The sequence below is a fragment of the Thermobia domestica genome, chromosome 7, assembly GCF_964235325.1.
Source record: "Thermobia domestica chromosome 7, izTheDome1.hap1.1, whole genome shotgun sequence".
NCBI lineage: Eukaryota > Metazoa > Arthropoda > Insecta > Zygentoma > Lepismatidae > Thermobia > Thermobia domestica.
The window spans coordinates 91,269,930-91,295,378 of record NC_137460.1 but is presented as its reverse complement, the minus strand read 5'-3'; the positions used below and the strand labels follow the sequence as shown (position 1 = coordinate 91,295,378).

At 34.9% G+C, this 25,449-nt stretch overlaps 1 long non-coding RNA gene across 1 annotated transcript in view; it reads right to left on the bottom strand.

Annotated features, from left to right (window-relative positions):
• Positions 1 to 480: 480 nt before the first annotated feature.
• The window catches only part of LOC145690281 (uncharacterized), a 40,793-nt gene continuing 15,824 nt past the window's right edge, over positions 481 to 25,449 (bottom strand). Inside the window, exon 2 of the long non-coding RNA XR_014132187.1 lies at positions 481 to 1,408. This is a non-coding gene — a long non-coding RNA (uncharacterized LOC145690281). The remainder of the gene's footprint in view (positions 1,409 to 25,449) is intronic.

Here is a 25,449-nt window from a genome sequence, read left to right as displayed (position 1 = left end):
AATTTGACTTTAATATCTAGCGTCCTGGATATTTAGCGTCTCCTTTTATGTATACATTTTGACATCCACAGTTACCCCTCGTTACGAATTTTTAAAAAAGGGCTTCGTACAGAATTAGATCCGGCAAAGATCTATTATTGGGCCAAATTTGGTGGCTTTAGGTTACTTTTTTCTACACGAAAAGCTGATGGCAGACAGGCAGGCACACACACACACACACACACACACACACACACATATATATATATATATATATATATATATATATATATATATATATATATATATATATATATATATATATATATATATATATAGTATATATATATATATATATATATATATATATATATATTATTTTACTATATTAGTATCCAGTTCAGAAGTTTGGGTATTGAATATGGGTATGGAATATTTTTTTTGCTTCGCTTGATACTCAGTTAATAATTGCACATTGAAACGAAAAGGAAAACACGTATACACCTTACATATTTGGCTTTATTTATGTATACCTTCATAAAGAAATATCGTTACAAGGGTGGGCAAAATTTATAATTTGTAAAGTAACCACTTTGGAGGGTAATATGAAATAGTCGGGTAATATAGAATAGAAATGTTATATAGAAAAAATCAGTTCTTTGTTTAAAATACGAGGACAACGAATATAGTGACAATATATGGAACTTCTGGATGTCAAGCCATAACTGAACGTCATTACATGCAAAAATCACAAATATAATACTCTGCTTCAGCACCAGCACAGCCATTGTGCACCCACATTAAACATGATGAACACTGAACCCAAAGTTCACTCCTTGTATCATTAGAAAAATTGCTGTAATAAAAAATACCCTCACATGTGAGTGTCGTTGTCATCAGGCACTGTGCCAGGTAGATAGTTAAGTTCTGATGAAGTGTCAGATTTATAAGGTACATCGTCATTGCTTGACTCTTCTTCGAAAATTGTTGGCTAATTGGCAACATTGGTTCAGATCTTGGTTCATTGGAAGCAATAGTATCCTGTTGTTTGACTGTCTTATCTAGTACAACTGTAAGGACGGTTTCTCCACTAAGATCTGTAGCAGACAGCGAAGACGCAAGAAAGTCATTAGCAGTAAAGATGTGCCTATTTAAGGATAAATACCAGTGGTCTCAAACCCGTGGTTCCTTTTCCAAATATTCTGAGAAAACTGGTTTACGTCCTAGGGGGTTCCATGTAGCACCTACTGGGTATTTTTTCTTTTCGTTTGCCAATCGAAACAGAATTGATCTTGGTATTCCAAATTCCTTCGACGCCTTTAAATAGCCCATCTTCTTGCCGCAGAGAGCTGTAATGGCACGTGTCAGTTGGTGGAATCCCGAAGATCTCTCTTTCGACATTTCGGCGAAACATTCTTCTTGGGCATATCTGCAACGAAAAGGCAGATACATTTCGTTAGTTTTCTCGAATTGACAAAACTGGGTAGATAGTTAAAAAGTCTACATAGATTCAAGAATATCCAACAATGCAGGTAGGAAAGCATGTAAACTACTATTCATATTCAGAGCAGGTAAATAAATTTATGTTCGCTTGCCCAATCTCCGTAGATATTTTTGTCATTCAATACGGAATATGATGCTTTTCTTGCGGGTATTATAGAATATTATTATTCCATATTGCCCTCCACACCGTCTTTGAAACAAAAGAGTTGCTAAACCCATTTTAAGACTTATAGAATAATGGCGCTTATCAAAACTATCACTCTGCATATCTAACGTCATAGTAACAAAGAATCATTGTTTTATTACATTTCAATAGGAAGATACAGATTATAAAACACTTATCTGTAAACTTTTCCACGAATGCACAATCAGATTTTCACATCTACCAACACAACGAACGTCGTAATCACAAGGGGACTGACTGTAGAGCATCATGGGAACGCGAGGCAAGTAGTTTCTTTGCCCTCCGGTTGGAAGTAACACATCACAGGCGAGGTAATGTGATATTCCATATTATCCGAACTTCCTCTGCTTTTTAGTTGCCTTTCCTTAAAATAATCAAATGCTGAAGTTTGGACTTAGTTTTGCCCACCAGTCTTGCATATACAAGCATTGATTTCAGTGCTGTGCCGTAGGTAGGCGAACGAGGCGACGGCCCCGGGCGCCGAAGTAAGCGGGCGTAAAATTCGAGAGGAAAAATAAAAGAAGGAAAAAAAAGAGAGCTAAAATGTTGTTCATGTTAGGAACTTGTATGTGCACATATATAAAATGAAAGGAAAAAAGTAATAAAAAACACTTAAAATCAAAGAAAAGCAGGATTTATTTTTGAAAATTTTATTACGCTTCCTGCCAAACATGGTGGCGCTTCGTGGCTGGTCTGTCGATCTCACTCAAATGTATGGAGGCGCCGTCTTATACTCTCACCCCGGGCGCTTTTTTTTTCACGGCACGGCACTGATTGTCTTTCTAATTATTTTTTTTTAAATGAAATCTAAAATGAAGGACATAAAACGGGAGGTAACCAGTGTGGAAAAGTTGGATACACATTATACACGAAATTTGAAGGTACGATTTATGAACAATCAAATGAGAAAGAATATAACGTTACGAAACTAGATTCAGTGACAATTTCTTTCCCTTCTGCTCTCGACAAAAGAATCGTACGAAACATAACAATTCATAAGAATTTCCTGATTCCTAATTATTACATGAGAATAATATGAAAGTTACATTTTTATCCTCTACTTTTTTTTTTCCTCTAACACACACAATAAAAGAAAGTAGCTTCCCCCAACAGCCATTACAATATCAGGTTGGATACACAATCACAATACAGATCATTTTAACAAGCTTCATCATGAGAGAAAATCCCTCAACGACATTTTCCACTCTCGTGAACTACAATTGAACTTGTACCGCTCACCAATTGATGATCAGTCAAACGGAGAGAATAGGTCTCGAAATGGTAACGTCATTGCTTTAATGTTAGTTTTACCTTGTTAAGATTTGCAATTACAGAATCTGGGACACCTATTGTAAACTTTTTTATGGAAACATCAAGAATTATTGATAATAATATCATTATATTATGAGTTTTCCTAAGAAATAGTGAGCGATTGAGAAACTACACCTATGATAAGTAAACTACGTGTAATTGTTGCAAATTTATTTTAAGCTCTACAGGATAAGCCTAAAGTCCCATTACCTCTTATGTATATGTAGCTCATATGGTAGACCGTTGGCTTTGCGTTCGGGAGGTCGTGGGTTCGATTCCCGCTGCCGACTATCCTTACAGGTTTTCCAGCGTTTTCCCAGGGCCGTCAAGTGGGTTGTAAGAGCCCGGTGCGAGAATTCCAAGGCGTCCCACCCCTAGTATATTACGAAAAACAACCAGAGTTTATTCTGTACCCCTAGATTTAAGTACGGAATGTGAAATCATAATGAAAGATAAAAGAAGTTGGTATTACGACATTTTTTTTTTAAAAAAAAGTGAATGGTTTTTGTACTTAAAATATAAAAGTTAATGAAAAGATGGTTTTGAATTATTGAAATCGAGTCCTGTTCTTGTTTATTTTGAACTTGGTATATATCAACATACTAATAGCATAGAATATACAAATAACGATATAAATATTAAATTCCAAGATTAAAGAAAGAAATCTCGCAGAGGACTGGAGAGTGTTCCAGTTAAGTAATCCTAGACAATGTTTTATTACCGTTAATTTTGAAGTTCACTACTCTATCGGGAGTCCCTCAAGGATCTAATCTAGATCTCCTGTTGTTTCTTCTTGTTATTAATGATATTTCTCTGAGTATTAAAACTTTTCAAGTTCTTCTTTTTGCCGACCATCTCAAATTATATTCGAAAGTAAGTTCAGTTGATGACTGCGTGAAACTTCAACGGGATCTACAGATAGTTCAAATATGGTGTGATAAGAATAAAGTAGTCCTGAATGTGTCCAAATTAAATCTCTATCTTTCGCGAGGAAAGAAAATCCAATTAGCTTCAGCTATACAATAAGTGGCACTTTCTTGTCTACCCCAAATACTTTGATAGATCTAGGAATTATGTTTGATGGGAAACTAACCTTTGGTCAGCACGTTGACGCAATAACGAGTAGTTCATATAAGTTTAATTTATAGGATAGGGCAAGATTTCTACAAAGAATCAACATTTATAAGGTTATATTTTTCGTATGTGAGGTCAAAATTAGAATACTGTTGTACTGTTCGGACACCAAATGTCACTAATTACTCTGATGCTTAGAAAATATATAGTTTAAATTTTTAAAAATGCTTCTATACAAGAAAACCGATTTCTACCCGAAGTATCTTCCCTATGAAGACTTACTAAGGAATTTCAGTTTTCAAACATTATGAGAACGATATAGGTCTTTGGTCTGTTGTTCTTACATAAATTATTAAACGGTAAAATTGGTTATCCAGTATTGTTTTCAGAAGTGTCCCAAGAGGTAATACTAGAACAGCAAACATTGGCACATTCTATTGTAGAAAACCAAGACCTAACATATTACGTAAGTTTTGATTGTGGAGAATGTGTGCTTCATATAATGGAAATGATTAGATTTCATATAGTAGATGTATTTAGTAAGCCCAAAAACAAGTTCAAAACTATTGTCAGGCAATAACTTCTGCATAATTAAACGACGTATACTTGTGTATGTATAACTTAATAGTGCATGTTAGATAATTATGTACACGACACTATAACTGGGCATTGAACTTGTTGTGTTCTTATGAAATAAAGAAATGAATAAATTTTACTTAGCCGTAGTCTGATCATTATTAAAATATCTGAATTAACATTAAAATTTTAAAAAAAATATTTCGTTTACCAACATAGTCTGAATTCCTTGAATTTTGTTGATTTCTCGTCCCGGCAATCACCCCGGTCACCCTGCCCACGCGACAGCCTGGATTTTGCTCAGACCTACCAGGCAAATACCGGGATGGTCCTACAGTCCCTGGCAGATACTTCACAAATCCTTTCCATTGTTATTGTTGTTGTTAGATATCCAGTATAAACTGGCCTCTGAGTTAAATAAATAAATAAAAAGTAATAACTGTTTATCCTGTACGATTTTTTTCAGATAGAAAGCTACTGCAACTGCAAACTGTTGTACATTTCATTGCAGGTCCCCACCATTGTTTGTATTTGGTGCACAATCTATGGCAAATATAAGTCAAAAATACATGGTAAGGAAATAAAATTTATGGTGACCGGGCATAAGAAATTATATAAAGTGTCGAAATTTAAGAAGGAAACGAATACAAAATAAATAATTCTCGTTACTGATGTGGTTGTTATTTATGAAGATGTAAATGAGAGTTATTCCTCACGAAAGGAAGGCATTAAGAAAACAAGTATTCAGGATGAAGAACGTTTTTAAATATCTTGCAATAAAGTGTATTATACTAGAGTAGAAAGAAAGGTGAACACCGCAGATAAAAAAAAATAACTAGTAACTTTCACAATTTTAGTGTGGGTAAAATATTAACTGACTAAAAGCAGAAAATAAAAACAAGCATCAAAATGCAGAAAATAAGAAAGAAAGAACTGAAAGCATAAAATAATAACTATAGAAAGATAAAAAAGCAGAAAATAATTCACGTATATTACATTAAATAACATTAAGAAATCTAAAAACCAGAACCTTATTCACGTATATTACATTAAATAGCATTAAGAAATCTAAAAAGCAGAACCTTATTCACGTATATTACAAAGCTAAAAAAGCAGAAAATAACTCACATCTATTAACTTAAATATAAGTAAAGAAATCTAAAAAGCAGAAAATAATTCACGTATATTATAAAGCTAAAAAAGTAGAAAATAATTCATGTATATTACAGAGCTAAAAAAGCAGAAAATAATTCTCGTATATTACTTTAAATAAGTAAAGAAATCTAAAAAGCAGAAAATAATTCACGTATATTACAAAGCTAAAAATGTAGAAAATAATTCACGTATATTACAGAGCTAAAAAAAGCAGAAAATAATTCTCGTATATTACTTTAAATAACTAAAGAAATCTTAAAAGCAGAAAATAATTCACATATATTAGAAAGCTAAAAAAGCAGAAAGTAATTTATGTATATTACATTAAATAAGTAAAGAAATCTAAAAAGCAGAAAATAATTCACACATATTACATTATATCCTTAATAGAGGAATGACTTGAAGACTAGAGGAAAAAAGGAAGTATGTCAAAGTCAAGTTATGGTTAAAAATGAGTTAACAGCAGAATAACGTAGCCCGCAAAGTGTAGTTTGCATGGATTAAATCTCACAGTAAGAATGTTAGTCACTAAGAAATTTAATGCTAAAGCGTTTGCCTACAGTGAAAGAAGTAAATAAGTCAGTGGAAAACAGGGCAATTGTGCAAAATTTAAAAAAAACTGACTTACCTCTTTGCCTTTTGTACACTTCGCATCAAAAAAAAAAAAAAAAAAAGCGACAGCTGACGCTGTGCACTTAAGGCACACAATATACACCTTCTTATCCCATAATCGTGTCAGATAAAGAGACCCTCTCTTTTTCCTCCTATCTTTTCTCCCATACTAAAATTAGCTAACAACATGAGCGCAATTCTTATTTCAAAATACACATGTATTAGTTTCGATAAAACGAAATAACAAAACCGGGACAAAACAAGATTCATAAGTTGATATAGGGAGAAACTGAAACACACACTCAATGAAAAATTGAAACCAATAGGTGTCTATTACATAGAGATTCAGAAATGAGGCAGAGAGAGAGAGATAGATAGAGAGAGAGAGAGAGATTGATAGAAGAGGAGAGAAGGAAACGAAAAGGGAGAACAGATAAAAATGTGGGATTCAAACTTAGTAAGAAAAGAACCTAACATTATAAAGTTCCAGAAATCCAACAGTTATATAGAAATAACGTTTGCTTTCACAATTTTTTAGAACTATTCGAATATTTAGAGGATGCACCAAACATTCATTAAGTCACTTTCATAAAGGATAGCATACTTAATTTTTAGTAAATCTGTAGATCTCCGAGACACATCTAGGATAATGTCAAAAGCTTAACACAATGCTTTGTTTCCGTGTTGTTCGATTGCAAATTCGGTAGTGTTCATTGGACGTACTCATCAAAAATACAGCCTAATAAACCCAGTAGATAGCGTTGGTCATATCCTCCATTTCAGACTATTAATGCAAACAAAAAAAATGAAAAGAAAAAGAAAGAAAATTCAATGAGTGTTATTTTACTGCTAAATTTCTATCTAGAAGTACCTTATATTAAAGTCCAAACTGTATCGTAATGAAAAGTTACAAATGTTCGAAGGGAAAAATTTATGTTCCTTATTATATAGCATGTTTCAAATTTCAACGTGAATAAAAACCATTGAATTATAAGATGGAAACAAATTTTGTGTCGAGCTAGAATAAATAAAATTTTGTTTTCAAATTACCAAAGAGGTTACCATTTTCTAGTCTTTTCCGAAGATTTATGTGTTCCTATCATCCAGCATCAATTTCCCCTCTTGCGGATATAACGTAACTTACACAGATAAAATGAACACACTAGAGCTCAAACGAATCATCGTGTCAGTCGGATGATGTTGGTTATGTTATAGACCACCACTGGGTCGAGGATTCAACCCCATAATCACCCGTAGTGGTTCGGTAATTCGACTGAGACTCGGTAACCCAGAGGATAAAAAAGAGATTTTACTTATTCAATTGTGCTTAAACAGTATTTCCGTCAAAAATGACCAAGACTGGAGATATTATCCCCAGAGCACGAAAAACACGACGCCTAAGTTCCCAGTTTATTAGATTTTCCAGACCATGTATATCGGGCTCTTGCTCCGTTTTAACTTTGGAACACACACACGCACATGAAGTGCGTGTGTGTGTGTGAGAGAGGGGGGAGAGAAGTGAAAGATACAAAGACAGGATGGGAAACGTCAAGAAAGAGAGACGGAAGATGAATATAAGTATGAAACATACTTATCATTATATTGTATGATATAGAACGCATACACTCTTTATTCGAATTATCGCCAGTGATGCCTTGTAAGTGCTCCAATGGAAGATGAATTTATGTTTGCAGCCATTATTTTATGCGAATAAATCATACTACCTGAAGGGGAATCGAACCGAGATTTTCCATTTGGAGGTCTAGCACTTTACCACTACACTACCGATTGCTTTAACCAAAACTTGTTTAACAAATGGTGTAGTGTTTCTTTCTACGAACGATAACACGTAAAGTGTATACTGTCGATCAATGATGTGTTTGGAATGTCCTGGTAATTCAATTGTCCTCTCCCAACCAACATTCGTAAGTCGTCTCTATCATGATAGAGTGTTTGCTTTCTCATTCTTAAGTATTGCTCGTCCAGTATGATAAGCAATCACTTTGTAAAAAAATCAACTTCGGCATGAACAGGATTTGAACCTATGTCAGGTAGCTAAATTATTCGGCAGGCCTTTACGTTACCCCTACACTATTATAAAACATAAAGGTGGATCACCACCCGGAAGTCAGTACATATTTTAGCTCATTCCCTTAACTACTGCGCAATGAAACGTTACATATTATAAATAGTGTACTATAAGATGGAGTATTGTTTCAGCTACATCACATGACCCAGAGTCATTTGGTTGTGTTTCCTGATATCGAAAAATGTAACAAATAAAAGAAAATATTTGATTCGTTTTACAATGAGCACACAAGATGGCACTTGCTGTAAGATTTTATTAGAAGTGCTCAGTTTCACGAAATGTTTATTTGTATGTGTAAAGTATTGTAAAATAACGATCTTATTACGAATTAGATATATTGTTTGACCGTTGTTCGTGTTATGTTTCATATTTTATTTAAATATTAATTTACATTTGAGGAAATAGATTGAGACGAAATTTGCGTAGAACACCATAATGCGTTGATTTCAAATTTCAACCTTTATGTAGTAATCACAATAAGAAAATTACTGGATTCTAGGGTTGCAGTTCGAGAAGAGGGATCGCGGTAAGGGTCGAAAAATAATTTCTCCAGTAAGTATCTAAGTAGAATTCCATGATTACTCCCTTTATTATCTGGAATCAGTAAACACTCGACACTATCTGGCAATGCCGCAGTATTCAAGCAGTGTTTAGCGTAGCACAGAGAACATCTAGTGATCCACCTTAAATTTAAAGCCAAATATTATTTACTTTATCCCTGATCTTTGGAGCGAACCGGCTTCTTCCTGTAAGGTTATTTGCACCAAAACGCACAACGGAATTCATTTATTAAAAGGCCTAGAGAGAAATTAGTGCCCACTAATAAAGGGAGAACATACAATCCAGGAAAAAATACAGAAATACAACATATTTTGCAGTAATTTGCGAATTCAAAAGTATATGAATAATAATAATAATAATAATAAATGTTCATATTCACAGTATAGTTGTCTATTATTATTATTATTATTATTATTACCTTCAATTACCCGCTTCGCTGGATTAAATTGAGAAAAAAATAGTAATACATATGTTTCGTTACTCAGTGACAGTTTACTATTGCTAAAGCGCTCTTTGATATCGGTCATTTTCAATGAGTTTTATATATACCCTCCCCACCCTATGTTTAGGCACATCATCTGCAGTGTCATTGTTCATCTCAACGAGCGGAAGACTATGAATTCGACACTGATATTTGTTATTTCTGTCATTTTTATATATTTCCCCCTACTCTAAGTTACTTAGCTGAATTTGGATTTAAACAGCATCAGATGTGTCACTGTTAATCTCAGCGACTCCAAAGATTATAGATTCGCCACTAATAATGGTAATTTATCGTTGTTTTTTAAGTGTTGCTAACCCTCCCACTCCCATAAATTACATCGTCAAAGTGATGACAGAAACCACCTCAGGTTCGAACTTCATGTAGGTTGAAAATTTGATCGAGATTGGTTTGGTGGTTTAAGATTCATTAAGTTTTATTTATTTTTATATATCTCCCTCGCCCATTCCCCTCCCCAAGTTCTCTCGTGAAAGTTAAATGATAAAAATCATCTCAGGCCTGAATCTCATCTATGTTCAAAATTTGACCAAGATTGATCGTTCAAGAGTTATGAAGTTTTATTTGTTCTTTTTTACTCCTCCTTCCCTTCAAACCCTAAGCTATATCGTCAAAGTAATTAGATAAATACCATCTTAGACCCGAATCTCATCCATGTTGAAAATGTGGTCGAGATGGGTCGGGTGATTCAAGAGTGATGAAGTCACAAAGACAGTCACTTTCGTTTTCATTTTTTTACATATATCTCTCTCACTCCGGCTCCTACGTTGCAAAACTGAAATGATAAAAGTCAGACGTTTTATTTATTTTCACATATCTCTCCTTCTCCTCCCCCTAAATTATACCTTTAAAATGAAATGATAAAACAACTTCCGAGGCCCGAGTCTTATCCACGTTGAAAATTTGATCGAAATTGGTCGGTTGGTTCAAGAGATTAGGACCCACAAACATTGTAACTTTCAATTTTATAATAAAGAATATTATTATTATTATTATTATTATTATTATTATTATTATTATTATTATTATTATTATTATTATTATTATTTACGTACTTCTGAACTTGCATGTCGAGATTACTGCATAATATGTTTTAATTTCTGTATTTTTTCTGTATTGAATGTTATTTCCTTTATAACTGGTCACTAATTTCTTTCCAGGTCGTCGAATAAATGAATTTCGTTATACACTTTGGTGTAAATAACCTTACAAGAAGAAGTCGATTCGTTACAAAGATCAGAGCTGGCTTGTAAGTAAGATCTGGGTTACATTTATAGGTGATATAGTGGTGTAGGGTTAACGTAATGAAGTCATGAATAGTACAGCTTTCTAACATAGGTTCAAATCCTGTTCACGCTACACTATTTCAAGAAACACTACACCATTTGTTAAATAAAGTTTGGGTAAAGCAATCGGTGGCGTAGTGGTAAAGTGCTAGACTTCCAAATAGGAAATCTAGGTTCGATTCCCCTTCATTTAGCATGATTTATTCGCATAAAATAATGGCTGCAAAGAGACATTCATCTAGTATTGGAGAACTAACAAGGCATCACTGGCGATAATTCGAATAAAGAGTGTGTGCGTTCTATATCATACCCTGTAATGATAAGTATGTTTCATATTTATATTTATCCTCTTTCTCCCTCTCTTTCTTGACCTTTCCATATCCTGTCTTTGTATCTTTCACTTCTCCCCACTCTTTCTCTCTCGCGTGCGTGTGCGTGTTCCAAAGCTAAAACAGAGTAAGAAAATCTAATTAACTGGGAACTTAGGCGTCGTGTTTTTCGTGCTCTGGGGATAACATCTCCAGTCCTAGTCATTTCCGACAGAAATACTGTCTAAACGCAAGGGGATAAATAAAATCTCTTTTTCATCCTCTGGGTTACCGAGTCTTAGTCGAATTACCGAATCACTACGGGTTATTATGGGGTTGGATCCTCGACCCACTGGTGGTCTATAACATAACCAACATCATCCGACTGACACGATGATACGTTTGAGCTGTAGTGTGTTCATTTTATCTGAGTAAATTGCGTTATATCCTCAAGAGGGGAAATTGATGCTGGATGATAGGAACACATAAATCTTCGGAAAAGACTAGAAAATGGTAACCTCCTTGGTAATTTGAAAACAAAATTTTATTTATACTAGCTCGACACAAAATTTGTTTCCATCCTATAGTTCAATGTGTTTTATTCACGTTGAAATTTGAAACATGCTACATTATGAGGAACATAATCTTTTCCTCTCGAATATTTGTAACTTTTCATTACGATACAGTTTGTACTTTAATATAAGGCACTTCTAGATAGAAATTTAGCAGTAAAATAGCACTCATTGAATTTTGTCTTTCTTTCTTTTTCTTTTCGTTTTTTCTTTGCATTAATAGTCTGAAATGGAGGATATGACCAACGCTATCTACTGGGTTTATTAGGCTGTATTTTAGATGAGTACGTCCAATGAACATTACCGAATTTGCAATCGAACCAATTGTTTCAATTTTTCAATTTTTCATTGTGTGTGTGTTTCAGTTTCTCCCTACATCAACTTATGAATGTTGTTTCGTCTTGGTTTTGTTATTTCATTTTATCGAAACTAATATATGTGTATTTTGAAATAAGAATTGCGCTCATGGTGTTAGTTTATTTTAGTATGGGAGAGAGGAAAGGAGGAGAGAGAGAAGGTCTCATTACCTGACACGATTATCGAATAAGAAGGTGTATATTGGATAGCCTAATTGCACGGTGTTATCTGTCGCATTTTCTTTTGATGCGGAGTGTACACTGAGAAAAGTCCGTTTTCCGGACAACCGTATATTGTACAAATATTGGAAATTCTGTTACTTACTACAGAAATCACTACGAAGCATAAGTTATCCGTATGCTACATAGGCACTGCCCTTAAGTGTTACATCCTGTTGTTGGAGGATGTCTGATATCTAATAGTCTTCCTTATATTGCATACATATATGTATGTTCCCTTCGTCAGCTATATGTTATATACGTCCATTTGTATGTGAGACCCTGACCCCCTATATTGTTTGATATGAAAAGTACGTACAGATGGAACACTTACACAGAAAGTACTATAAAACATGCGTTTTCAATTATACATTTGCTGTACGTTAAGTTCAAAAGATTTAGGATTTACAAATGTAACATACGATTTTACGTACGCCATATAATTTATTTTCTCAGTGTAGTCCTTGTTTATTCTTATTGAGGAAGTTAAGTCTATGACAAGCCAAATAAATTTAAACACTCATGAAAATACGAGTGTGAACTTAGCAGGACCACTTTTAAAAATTATAAATGTTTGCACACCATACGTTTGTACTGCGTTTGTACCGGTTTGTACCGTAAAAATTTTCGTTTGTACCGGTCTCAAATTCGAAAAAATCGAAAAACAAAGTGGTCCTGCTAAGTTCACATGAACATAGCAGGACCAGAATACAAATTTCTGCAATTCTTAAGATTTCTCTGTTTGAATCGTTTGTACTGCGTTTGTACCGGATTGTACCGTAAAAATTTTCGTTTGTACCGGTCCCAAATTCGAAAAAATCGCAAAATAAAGTGGTCCTGCTAAGTTCACGTGAACTTAGCAGAACCACTGATAAATTTCTACAAATTTGCTGATTTTTCTGTACGATTCGTTTGTACTGCGTTTGTACCGGATTGTACCGTAAAAATTTTCATTTGTACCGGTCCCAAATTCGAAAAAATCGCAAATAAAGTGGTCCTGCTAAGTTCACGTGAACTTAGCAGGACCACTGATAAATTTCTACAAATTCGATGATTTTTCTGTACGATTCGTTTGTACTGCGTTTGTACCGGATTGTACCATAAAAATTTTCGTTTGCACCGGTCTCAAATTCGAAAAAATCAAAACATGAAGTGGTGAACTTAGTAGGACCACTGATAAATTTCTACAAATTTGATGATTTTTCTGTACGATTCGTTTGTACTGCGTTTGTACCGGATTGTACCATAAAAATTTGCGTTTGTACCGGTCTCAAATTCGACAAAATCGAAAAATTAATGATCCTTCTAAATTCACGTGAACACTGATAAATTTCCACGAATTTGAAGATTTTCCTGAACAAATCGTTGCTACTGAGTTTGTACCGGATTGTACCTTAAAAATTTTTCATTTGTTCCGGTCTGAAATTCGAAAAAATCGAAAAACAATGTGGTCCTGCTACGTTTACGTGAACGTGTCAGGACAAGAATACAAATTTCTAGAAATCTGAGGATTTTTTCTTAACAAATCGTTTGTAGTGCGTTTGTACCGAATTGTACCGTAAAAAGTTTCGTTTGTATCGGCGTGAAATTCAAAAACTCGGAAACGAAAGTGTTCTGCTAAGACAAAATGAGACATTCGTGTAATAGTTTCTGAAACAATTTTCATTATATTCTATTGCATTATCTGTTTCTAAAACGCTAGGTGTCAAACTATGGTACGAATTTAAAAATTAATTAATAATGTGTCGCTCGCGATTGAGCCGAATCTTTTACTACTTTTTTGGATGAGTGAGTTTGTCGTCTCTGACTAGGAATGATCGACTGTTCTTTATGAGTCGTGTTTCTTCGTGATTCGTGTATTTTCAGGAGTCGTAGTTTCTAAGGAGACGTGGTTCTTCTAGGGTTATGGTCTTTGGCAGTCAGGTTTCTTTAGGAGTACGGGTTTTGAGGAAGACACGGTAGTTTGGGATTGACAATATTTGTAGCATATAAATCTTGTACAGTCAGTAACAATATTAAGTATAGATTGGAGCTTTTTTTCTTTATATTGGTCCCTCCAACCTATACCTTAAATTTTTCTACCTGAATGTTGCTAATTCGCGAATCGCCTCTTGCTTCTCGATCTTCGTGGTCCAATCAGTTGTTTTTTTTTTTTTTTTTGGAAAGATGGTTTCAATGATTCGTGCGCCTTCTCAGCAGTGTAGGCTACAAGAAGCGGATTGGGCAATTTTTGATCCAAAAGTTCCTACCAAAATTTCAAATTGGGCAACCCATTACGTTCTCGGCTACTTGCAATTATCTGCCAGTTTAACTCAAAAAAATACTCTACTTTCTTATTTTTATATTTGGAATCACACATTTATATTATACAATAAAAATTTTCTTTGTTTAGTATCCCATTCACAATGAACAATAGTTTTACTGAAACTAAAACGTTTGATACTAGCTCAATTCTTGTTTTAGTAGATTTTAACCTCAAGATCTTACAAGACCAGTGTTTTGTTGACTTTGGGCTGTAGAAGTATCACTGACCGTGTTTCTGTCTCAGTTAATGCTCAACCTAATCCCCAACCTCACGTGAATTTAGTCGGATCACTTTATTTTTCGATTTCTTCAAATTTGAGACCGGTACAAACGAAAATTTTTACGGTACAATCCGGTACAAACGTAGTACAAACGAATCGTATAGAAAAATCATCAAATTTGAAGAAATTTATCAGTGGTCCTACTAAGTTCACCACTTTATTTTTTGATTTTTTCGAATTTGAGACCGGTGCAAACGAAAATTTTTACGGTACAATTCGGTACAAACGCAGTACAAACGAATCGTACAGAAAAATCATCAAATTTGTAGAAATTTATCAGTGGTCCTGCTAAGTTCACGTGAACTTCGCTGGACCACTTTATTTTTCGATTTTTTCGGATTTGGGACCGGTACAAACGAAATTTTTTACGGTACAATCCGGTACAAACGTAGAACAAACGATTCAAACAGAGAAATCTTAAGAATTGCAGAAATTTGTATTCTGGTCCTGCTATGTTCACGTGAACTTAGCAGGACCACTTTATTTTGCGATTTTTTCGAATTTGAGGCCGGTACAAACGAAATGTTTTACGGTACAATCCGGTACAAACGCAGTACAAACGAATCGTACAGAAAAATCATCAAATTTGTAGAAATTTATCAGTGGTCCTGCTAAGTTCACATGAACTTAGCAGGACCACTTTATTTTTCGATTTTTTCGGATTTGGGACCGGTACAAACGAAATTTTTTACGGTACAATCCGGTACAAACGTAGAACAAACGATTCAAACAGAGAAATCTTAAGAATTGCAGAAATTTGTATTCTGGTCCTGCTATGTTCACGTGAACTTAGCAGGACCACTTTATTTTTCGATTTTTTCGAATTTGAGGCCGGTACAAACGAAATTTTTTACGGTACAATCCGGTACAAACGAATCGTACAGAAAAATCAGCAAATTTGTAGAAATTTATCAGTGGTCCTGCTAAGTTCACGTGAACTTAGCAGGACCACTTTATTTTGCGATTTTTTCGAATTTGAGGCCGGTACAAACGAAATGTTTTACGGTACAATCCGGTACAAACGCAGTACAAACGAATCGTACAGAAAAATCAGCAAATTTGTAGAAATTTATCAGTAGTCCTGCTAAGTTCACGTGAACTTAGCAGGACCACTTTGTTTTGCGATTTTTTCGAATTTGGGACCGGTACAAACGAAAATTTTTACGGTACAATCCGGTACAAACGCAGTACAAACGAATCGTACAAAAAAATCATCGAATTTGTAGAAATTTATCAGTGGTCCTGCTAAGTTCATGTGAACTTAGCAGGACCACTTTATTTTTCGATTTTTTCGGATTTGGGACCGGTACAAACGAAATTTTTTACGGTACAATCCGGTACAAACGTAGAACAAACGATTCAAACAGAGAAATCTTAAGAATTGCAGAAATTTGTATTCTGGTCCTGCTATGTTCACGTGAACTTAGCAGGACCACTTTATTTTTCGATTTTTTCGAATTTGAGGCCGGTACAAACGAAAATGTTTACGGTACAAACCGGTACAAACGCAGTACAAACGTATGGTGTGCAAACATTTATAATTTTCAAAAGTGGTCCTGCTAAGTTCACACTCGTCATGAAAATTGGTATGATTTTTTATTAGTTTTATGGTAATTGCTTAAATTATATTCTTATGTCATGTTACTTGTTTAATAAAGCAGAGTGTCAATCCCTTTAAAATACTTAGACCATAGGGTGGTCGAGGTTATTAGTCGCAATTAATTATGATTAACTTTTATGTTGGAAATGCTTTTTCATCACCCTTTTATTTATCAGGAATTGTGCTACCAATTACATATTAAAAAGGGCGCTCTCTCTGTTTCACTAGTTGTTGTCCTTCGTTTGACAAACTTCTGTATTTTAATACTTATTAACTGTATTTCTTTGAAACTTGGCGTATAGATATCATAAAACATGTAAATTTTTGTGGTACCTTTTGTGTAGTTACCTTATCCTGAGACCCGAATAGGAGCACATAAGTTTAAGGAAAAGCCTTTGTAGGAAAAATTCAAGGACATGTTTCCTAGTTTATCCCTAATTTGTGGAATGTATGTCTTAATATGCGATATTACTCGAAAGTCTCTGTACTCAAAAGACATAATAAATGGGTACCTTAATCTAAAGTTATAAGTTATTCTGGTATGAAGAGCTTCTTAACTAATTGCTCTTGGAGGAGATTATATATATCGGATTGGGGAAGGGAAACAAGTCCCAAATTTTCAATTTTCAGTTATCAATAGTTTCCTATGTAATGTTGACTCTTCTTTCGTATGGGAAAACAGGAATATGTCCATCATAACCATTTCGATTGCCACTGGGATTGTCCGAAGGGATACAAGTTGAGAAGTACATTGCGGCTATTGAAACTGTGACCAACTGCAAATCGATAGTTTAAGACTTGTGGCGTTTTTTTTTTTTTTTTTTTTTAATCTATGTGTATCGTTTCAGGGCTTTTTGGGAAAGTCGCAACTTACGCAAATCGAACTTTCAATATGGCTTAAGATTTGTGGCAAACACTATTCAGAAATTCTATTTAAAAAAATACTTTTTAATAGTACTGTAATGCAAAAACCATACATACTGTTTTATAAATGAGGTACAGAACCTTATGCTCTTCTGAATAATATGTTTCTGAATACAATTTAATACTTCAAATACTGGTTCTTACTTCTGAAATAAGTATCGTTCGTAAATTTTACTTATGTCGTGCATTCCTTACGTAAGTATGGGTTTATGTGTGCTGAATCGTACAAACATATATATGCAGGGTGTCCACAAAATCTGATAACGGTATTTTTTAAATAAACAGTTCAGAGTTGGAGATTCCTAGAAACACCTCGTACATGTACTGCGTCGCCCCATTGTTTGAAGTGGTCGTGATAAATAAATGACTCCGGGGACCAAGGGACAGTGGTGAACTGAGAATTTTCAAATGGAAAGTTATGTCAAATTGGATGACATTCGGAAGCTCGTAAGAATCAACAAATGGATTCCTTAACCATTAGAAACCGAAACACCAAAGGAGTGAGGAATGTTCACAAATCAAAGTACAAGTTCAATCTCTGTGATTATGACGATGTTAAGTTTGGCACCGTGCTATTTTCTCAGAAACGGTTCAAGGTTGTATATTTCTGGTAACATGTGGGGACTAACTCTTGGAAGCGCTCGTGATAAGTAAGTTTTAGGTGGTCCCCTTGAGCCGGGGAGCAGAGGACAACTGAAAAATTTAAATGGAAAATTGAGCCTAATTGGATGGCATTCTTTAAGTTCATAAAGAATCTGGCGTAAAGAGCCACATAGTGCATTCTAACCAGCAGAAACATCTACTCAGGAAGTAGTGAATGAACTAGAACATAGGCCTAATCATTTCCTAGTTCGCGTGTAGGCATCAATGGGATCATAACTACCAACTATATGAGTTCTTTGAAGAAGCATGTTACCGACACATCAACACACACACACAAATATATATATATATATATATATATATATATATATATATATATATATATATATATATATATATATATATATATATATATATATATACAGTATATATATCAGTGGTGCCCCCCCCTTATGTCTATGACGCACCCCCCCAATTGTCTATCCGTAGGTGTTCTCCCATGAAAAAAATCTTCTTTTCGATTAATTTTACCCCCCTCATCAACCATATTTATATAGATTTTAACCCCCCCAAATATTTCAATGACGCAGTTTGCGTCATAGCCCCCCTTGTGGGCACCCCTGTATATATATATATATATATATATATATATATATATATATATATATACCTATATCAGTTTAACATCTACTATTATGCCCTTTAGGCTAAGGGAGACGGATGATTAAGACAAATGAATGATGATGGAAGAATTGGTGGAATGAAAGAATGGGAGGAAACAGGAGTACCCTGAGGAAACCGATGAACATGATGTTGTTCATCACAAAATTACTTGGTTGAGGATCGAACCAGGGACCCCATGCACCAGAGATAATCGCTCTACCACTGAACAACCATGTCCCCATCATACCGGTATACTGATATTAATGTCAATTCGAATTTTTCCTGAACTGTCGTGAAAAACAGTGTGTGAAATCCTAGGGGGTGAGGGTGAATTCCCCTAGCTTAATATTTTTGTATAAAAATTATCCCTCACTAAACCTTGCTGGAGAGTAAACAAAATTATACTATTATCAGAACCTTATAAATTAACTTCAGTAATTCATAATTAGGGCTAGTTAACATATATTTTACGAGATATAATCTTTCTAAACATTCTAGTGCTAAGAGCTTTTCTTTACACTTCTGATTTCCTCCTCCCCTCCCCTTCGGCGACTAAGATTTCGCGTGTAATGTCTGTTGATACTACACTACTTGTGATGACAATTACGTAAGGTAATTAGTGCAGCGGGTTCCTAAACAAAGGTCTTAAATTTCCTTAAAAACATCGCGAATTTAAAGGGTTAAAAGGTCTGACATAATAAATTACTCTCAGTATCATCGTCTGGGTTCCTGACTGGCCCCTTAGTTTTTACCTTCTTGATTCACCAACGTTCCTATGTTAAATTTAATATTCAAGATAGTATAAAATCACTTGATTAAACGTAATTCACTTTTTTATCTATAAATAAAGTATGATGGTATTGCGGGCGCTAAGAGTTAATCTATGGGCTTTAAAATCTTGTAGATTCCTAACGTACATAGTACATTTCGAAAAATGTCATGCTATACTTTTGAAAGATCATACCAACGTACATCAACAAGTTTCCTCAGCAAGTAAATTAACTATACATATCTTTAGGAAGATCTTTATTCTTTCTAACGCATTGGGTAACAACACTTCTGTTCAGTTTACTAAGAATGTTCGAATTACCAATCCAAATATTGAAATCAATTTCATGCTCCCAAGCATAACTTCTGTTCTCCAGTCATTCAATTAATGACATTGTATAAGCTTATATAGAAGCTATTAAACCAAGAGACATTGTCAATACCTGGCAACATGCAAATCCAGATTTCACTGACTTCGCCGCTTCATTATCCATCTATACATCTAACTGCATTGATGTCTTGATTATTCGAATATGAATGATCTATTGTTACACTATACTCAGATTTATGATCCTATACAGAACAAACAAGTCACCTGATTATATCGTAATGCTTAATGGACAAGCTAACATCAAATGAGTATTACGTCTTCTTTCCCCTAACATCACATATTGAATCATGAAAAATATATGAATGATATCCTTTCCTTGTTTATCGTTATCATTATAGTTTTTGTTATATAACTTTTTCCACTAGTAACATACGTTTAACTACTTTCTTTAATTCTGAAATGTACTTTATTTTCCGGTTTTATTTCAGAGAAATAATGCACTTCACTGTTGTGGGCACACTATTACCGTAGCCATAAGAAAAAAGAGTGAAAGCAAGATTACAACATGTAGGTCGAATCATATATTGGAATATGTACTGTGATTGGTAATCGAACCCACATCTCTCGTATGGGAGCCGGATCTGAATTAAATAGAAATGGCAAGAGACTTAGATGTTACTTTCGTCCTGTTTTACTAATACTTGACGTTCTTCATTAGTTCGTCACGGTATAAGGAAGAAAAGCAAAATGAGTTCATTACCTTCTAGTTCTGAATTTCACCTTCAGTATGCTCGTGTTCAACGTGGAAATCTGAGTAATAGAGAACTCACTTCTGATGGGGATAAAATATACCGTAGTTCAAGCCCGGATCAAGTGTACTTGTAGAGGACATCCTAAGTTCATGCGTTTTCTTAGAAGATTTTTCTCATCCACTAATTCTTTCATTATCAATTATGTTCATTTATCATGTCTTTTCCCAGTCTCAGATCGGAGTAATTGTAAAATGGTGCGCTCAGTACACAAGCGAATCAAGTCCACTTTTTGGCTCTTTCGGACGAATTTCATCTCTAAGATTTCTCTCTAACTGACGATCTTTTCAGAGCTTAAAAGGTTCATATTCAAATGTAAAAGAATGTTAACTTTTTTCATATACATAAGCGTACCATACAAACTTTATATCTCCTTTTCTCACAGCTTTGGTACTCTCTTGTGCTCTGAACGCCCCAATGTTGGGCCAGAGATCTAATCTAAAGAACTTTCTATCCTCAACGCATTTCCTTCAGTCTCATTAAGGCTATTGAAGTAAACTTTGCTTTTCTCCGTGTTCTGGGAAACTGTTTCGCTTTAATAATTGATTTCTTCACAATATATATAACTCACGTACACCTATTTACCTTTAGTATCAATAGTTTTTTTTATTCGAAAATAATTTTCTTAACGTGTCATATGATCCTGCTCTCAATGCCATTTATAAGGCATGCAAATGAATTTGTAAATTTATATAGCATTACACCCTTATACAACACAGACGGAAAGAAAAGATGAGGCTGACAGCACAGAGAAAAGTGTCACTGCTGTTCAATTCCAGATGAACCTGCCCAAACATATGGCGATGGCAACTGATCATATTTCGATAAATGTATTTAGCTAAACTTATCCAGTGTTTGAGCCAGATTGATTGATAAGTACTTTTCTGCCATACTGCTGGACGATATGTGTCCAGTAATACAGGTAATATAACGTCTGGTATACTGCTTATTGCACACTTCACAACAGACATTTAACTAAGTATTTTCCACATCCACTTGCCATAGCCATACGTTCGGCAGGTTCATCTGAAACTGAACAGCAGCGACTTTTTTCTCTGTGTGTATTTAAGTGAGATCCGAGTCATTATTTGAGGATTTGAGCTTACAATCACGTACGCTGAAAACAAATCTATGATCAGGAAGTATTGCGGGCAACATTTTCAGTGGAAGTATATATCATTCGGACCACACGTTATATTAAATCAACAGTTCATGTTGTCTCAGTGTTTGAAAGCGATGCTATACATTAACCAATCTATACTCTGTCATCTTCTAATTCTCTGCTAGGAAATTATACAAGACTCTCTGTACAGTAGTAAACAAGTAGCGGTGTCGCATGTACTCCACGTCAAAGAGTTTGGTTTGTGTGCCGTGACAATTTCTCAATTAATATTTAAACCGGAAGTGGTTGTAGATTTCTACCACTTCTGGTTTAAGTAGAGGGATTAAAGTGAAGACGGAATATGTTCTTGGAGCACTTAACTGACTGCAGGAAATCTCTTCTCGCTATCTATTACCATTTATAATCTATAGCAAACACGTTAGAAACAGAAGTGGTTGATTTCAGCTATTTAAAGTGTGATTAAGTGTAAAAAGAGAAGATAGTACCTGTTCTTAAGACGCTAAATCGATTTCGAAAAAGAAGCTTCTAACTGTTTCCGATCACTTTTGCTCCATAAGGATTAAGTTTGAAATCATATTTTTATCGTGTGTGGTTGTAAGGATGAGGATAAACTGTGTTTGGAACACTTAATCGATTGCAGAAAGCCGCATTTCGTTACTTACCGTTTCTGCTCAATTGTGATCAACGTTACAATTGGAAATGGTCGATTTTTACATTTGTTGATTTGAATATCATCTCCATAAACGAGCTCGATTCATTACTTTTGACCCTCTACACTGTAAAAAATTTCATAGGTAAATTTACAAAAAAACGGTGGCAACCTGTTTGCCACTCCTCTATGTAAATCATTTTACACCTATACAGTAAAATTACTAAGATAAAATGGTGTAAAATTACATTTTAATCAATAAAAAATATCATATTTTCTTACAAATTTACTGTAAATCTGTAAAAACAACAGCAAATTTTGTAATTTAATCTAAGGAAATGTATGTCAACTTACAAAATGAAGGGTAAATGATTTTACATCGATGTTTTGGCAATTTAATTACAAAATTTTTTTCAGTGTATATACTGGCCAAAACTGATGACAATCCATTAAACAGTTCCTGATTTATTGTGTCATGGATGAACCTACACACTGTCACGGGCTATATTTCGTGACCATTCTATATACTCCTAGGTCCTTAGTTCGATTCTCCTTAACTTTATTGGAAACAAAATTTTAAAATTTCTTTCTTTGTTCTACATATGCATTGCTTATAGGAACAACAATCTTAATGTTTGATTGCTATTTCCTTTAAATTGTCCAATTTACCTCCAAGGAGTGAGTGATTCAAGGAGAGAGGAAATAGAGAGATAACGATTGGTTGACTAATGCATTCTAGTTTCATCCAAACCTGGAAATTATGTAAACACTTCGTTTTCTTTTTGACGTAAAACATCGGATGATTAGTCAAGAAAACGCAAACAACAAACCACTCAAGGTTATGTTGCACGACCAGTGCATACGTGACCTAGTTTGCAAGAAACAGGACATTGGCTCGATATGAATCAAATAATCCCACAATTCAGGAAATATCAGTATGATAATGTCATAAAGTGTGGGTTAGGAGTGATGTGATGCTTCCGATCAAGTGAGATACCATCTCCCTAATATCCGACTTCTCCCTCTCCCTCCTTAGTCAATCACTTATTTTGATTGTTGAAGTAAACATATTCCGGATAAGCAATTGCGTATGTCTCTTGTCCTATCTTTCTTCCCTCCTCACATTGACACGTGAAGAGGAGACTCATCCTTGTTCTCGAAAAATCCAGAATATCACACCACCACATGCGTCACCAATGACGGAGTCGGGCATAATAAAATGACCGAACCCGTGAAACATAGTGTGAGTTGAGTGCGATTGAAAGTATAGTGTTCGTCAAGTGTCAACACCTTGTACGAAGCCTACCATCAGTTTTTCAGGTAAATATGTTTCTGTTTTAAGTAATTTTTTTTTCGGCAGGCAGCCTCGGAACAAATTCAATATGGCAAAGTTTTAGTGGAGAACTCTCAACTAAATTCATTATCTTTCAAATGTTAGAATAACTTAACTCTTTAATTGATTGGAAATTATTGCAATCAATATCTGTCATTGTAATTGGTAATTTTGATTTTTATTTTATTCTGTTATAACTTAAACCTGAAGACAGACAAGATGTCATAATTTGTCAAGGATGTCACAGTATTGTCTCAGTACTCCTTTGATATATTCTGAGTTTTGCAAACTATGTTTTCTTCTTTCTCTTTTCTTGTTATCTTTATTTTATTTTAATAAATTGTATTTTGTTAAATGAAGAAGGAGAGTTCTTCCTTTATACTAGATCTAAACCCATCCTTTCTAGGATAGCAGTGAAGGGTACAACTAGATGGGTGTATCTTGATCCCTATATCCCTAGACACAATTTAACCTGTAGTATCTCATTTTTCTCTGCCTTCTGGCCGGGAAAACAGAGCCGTGAGAACTTTGGGGGCTCGTCCGGGATTACGCCCTTGTACCTTTCCCATTGCCTAATTGCTTTTGTTTAGAGTATGCCTGCCTCTATTTTAGTGTAAGAATGTTATTGTCCATCCATATTGTATTCCATGAATATTTTGTGAGAATATGTTAATCATTATTCAGCATATGGGCTGTATTTTTGTCACTAGAATTTGAAGTTCCATTCTGTTTCGGTCATGTCTTTCTTTATGCAGCGGACTAAGGTCAAAAATTCAAAAACCTCACATTCATCGAGTGTTCGGCCGCAATGTTCACAAGTGCACTGTTTGCAATGTGGAGCTATTGCTAAGAATGATGAGGAATTGCAGAGAACGCCATGCCCAGGAAGGCCTATGGTTGGGTCATTCCTCCCTCAAACAATTCATGATGAACCATTGGACACTACTGAATATAAGACGGTGTCGAAACCCGCACCGAAACCACGCACCGTATTCTCAGATTCATCTTCGGATTCCCCTGGGAACATGTCAAGTATCTATGAGTTTCATAACCCAATGGCTACTTCAACTCCGCAGGACCCTCTAAAAATACCAAAAGAGGAAGTTGCATCTCCTCTACAGGTACAAGTAGAACCAGGTGACATCCCCAAACAGGATGAACATCCTAAAGAAGAAACCCCTGAGGCTTCACCTTTCACACCTCGTGTTGAGTTAGGTACCCAGGAATCTAAGTTAGTGTGGGCTCCTACTTTAAACTTTCCTGTCTTTAAGGGAGCCAAAGGTGAATCAGTTACTCGTTTTCTGGCAGACTATGAGCTGTTATCTCAAGCATACCAATGGTCTGAAGAAAAGAAACTCTCCTGTTTCTCATCATGTCTTCGAGAAAGTGCTCAAGCATGGGAGTACGTAGTACGACCACGCATAGCAGAAATGCAAACGTTTGCAGAGTTGAAAAAACTCTTGATAACAGCATTTCCAGACGACCAGTATTTATCCTATCTGCATCGGGATCTTCTGAAGCGAAAACTCCAACCCGATGATGCAGTGGATTCTTTCGTTTACACTTACAAACGAGATTGGCTGCTAGTAAGACCTGGCATTACCGAACGGGAATGGCTACTTTATTTGCTTCGAGCTCTCCCTCTCCCATATGCTGAGACTCTTATGTTATTTGAAGTGAGATCATTAGAGGATGTTATTAGGAAATTACGAATTTTAAAAAGTGTTGACAATCTGAAAACACGTAGTACGTTGACTCCCTCGATAAGGGATGGTAG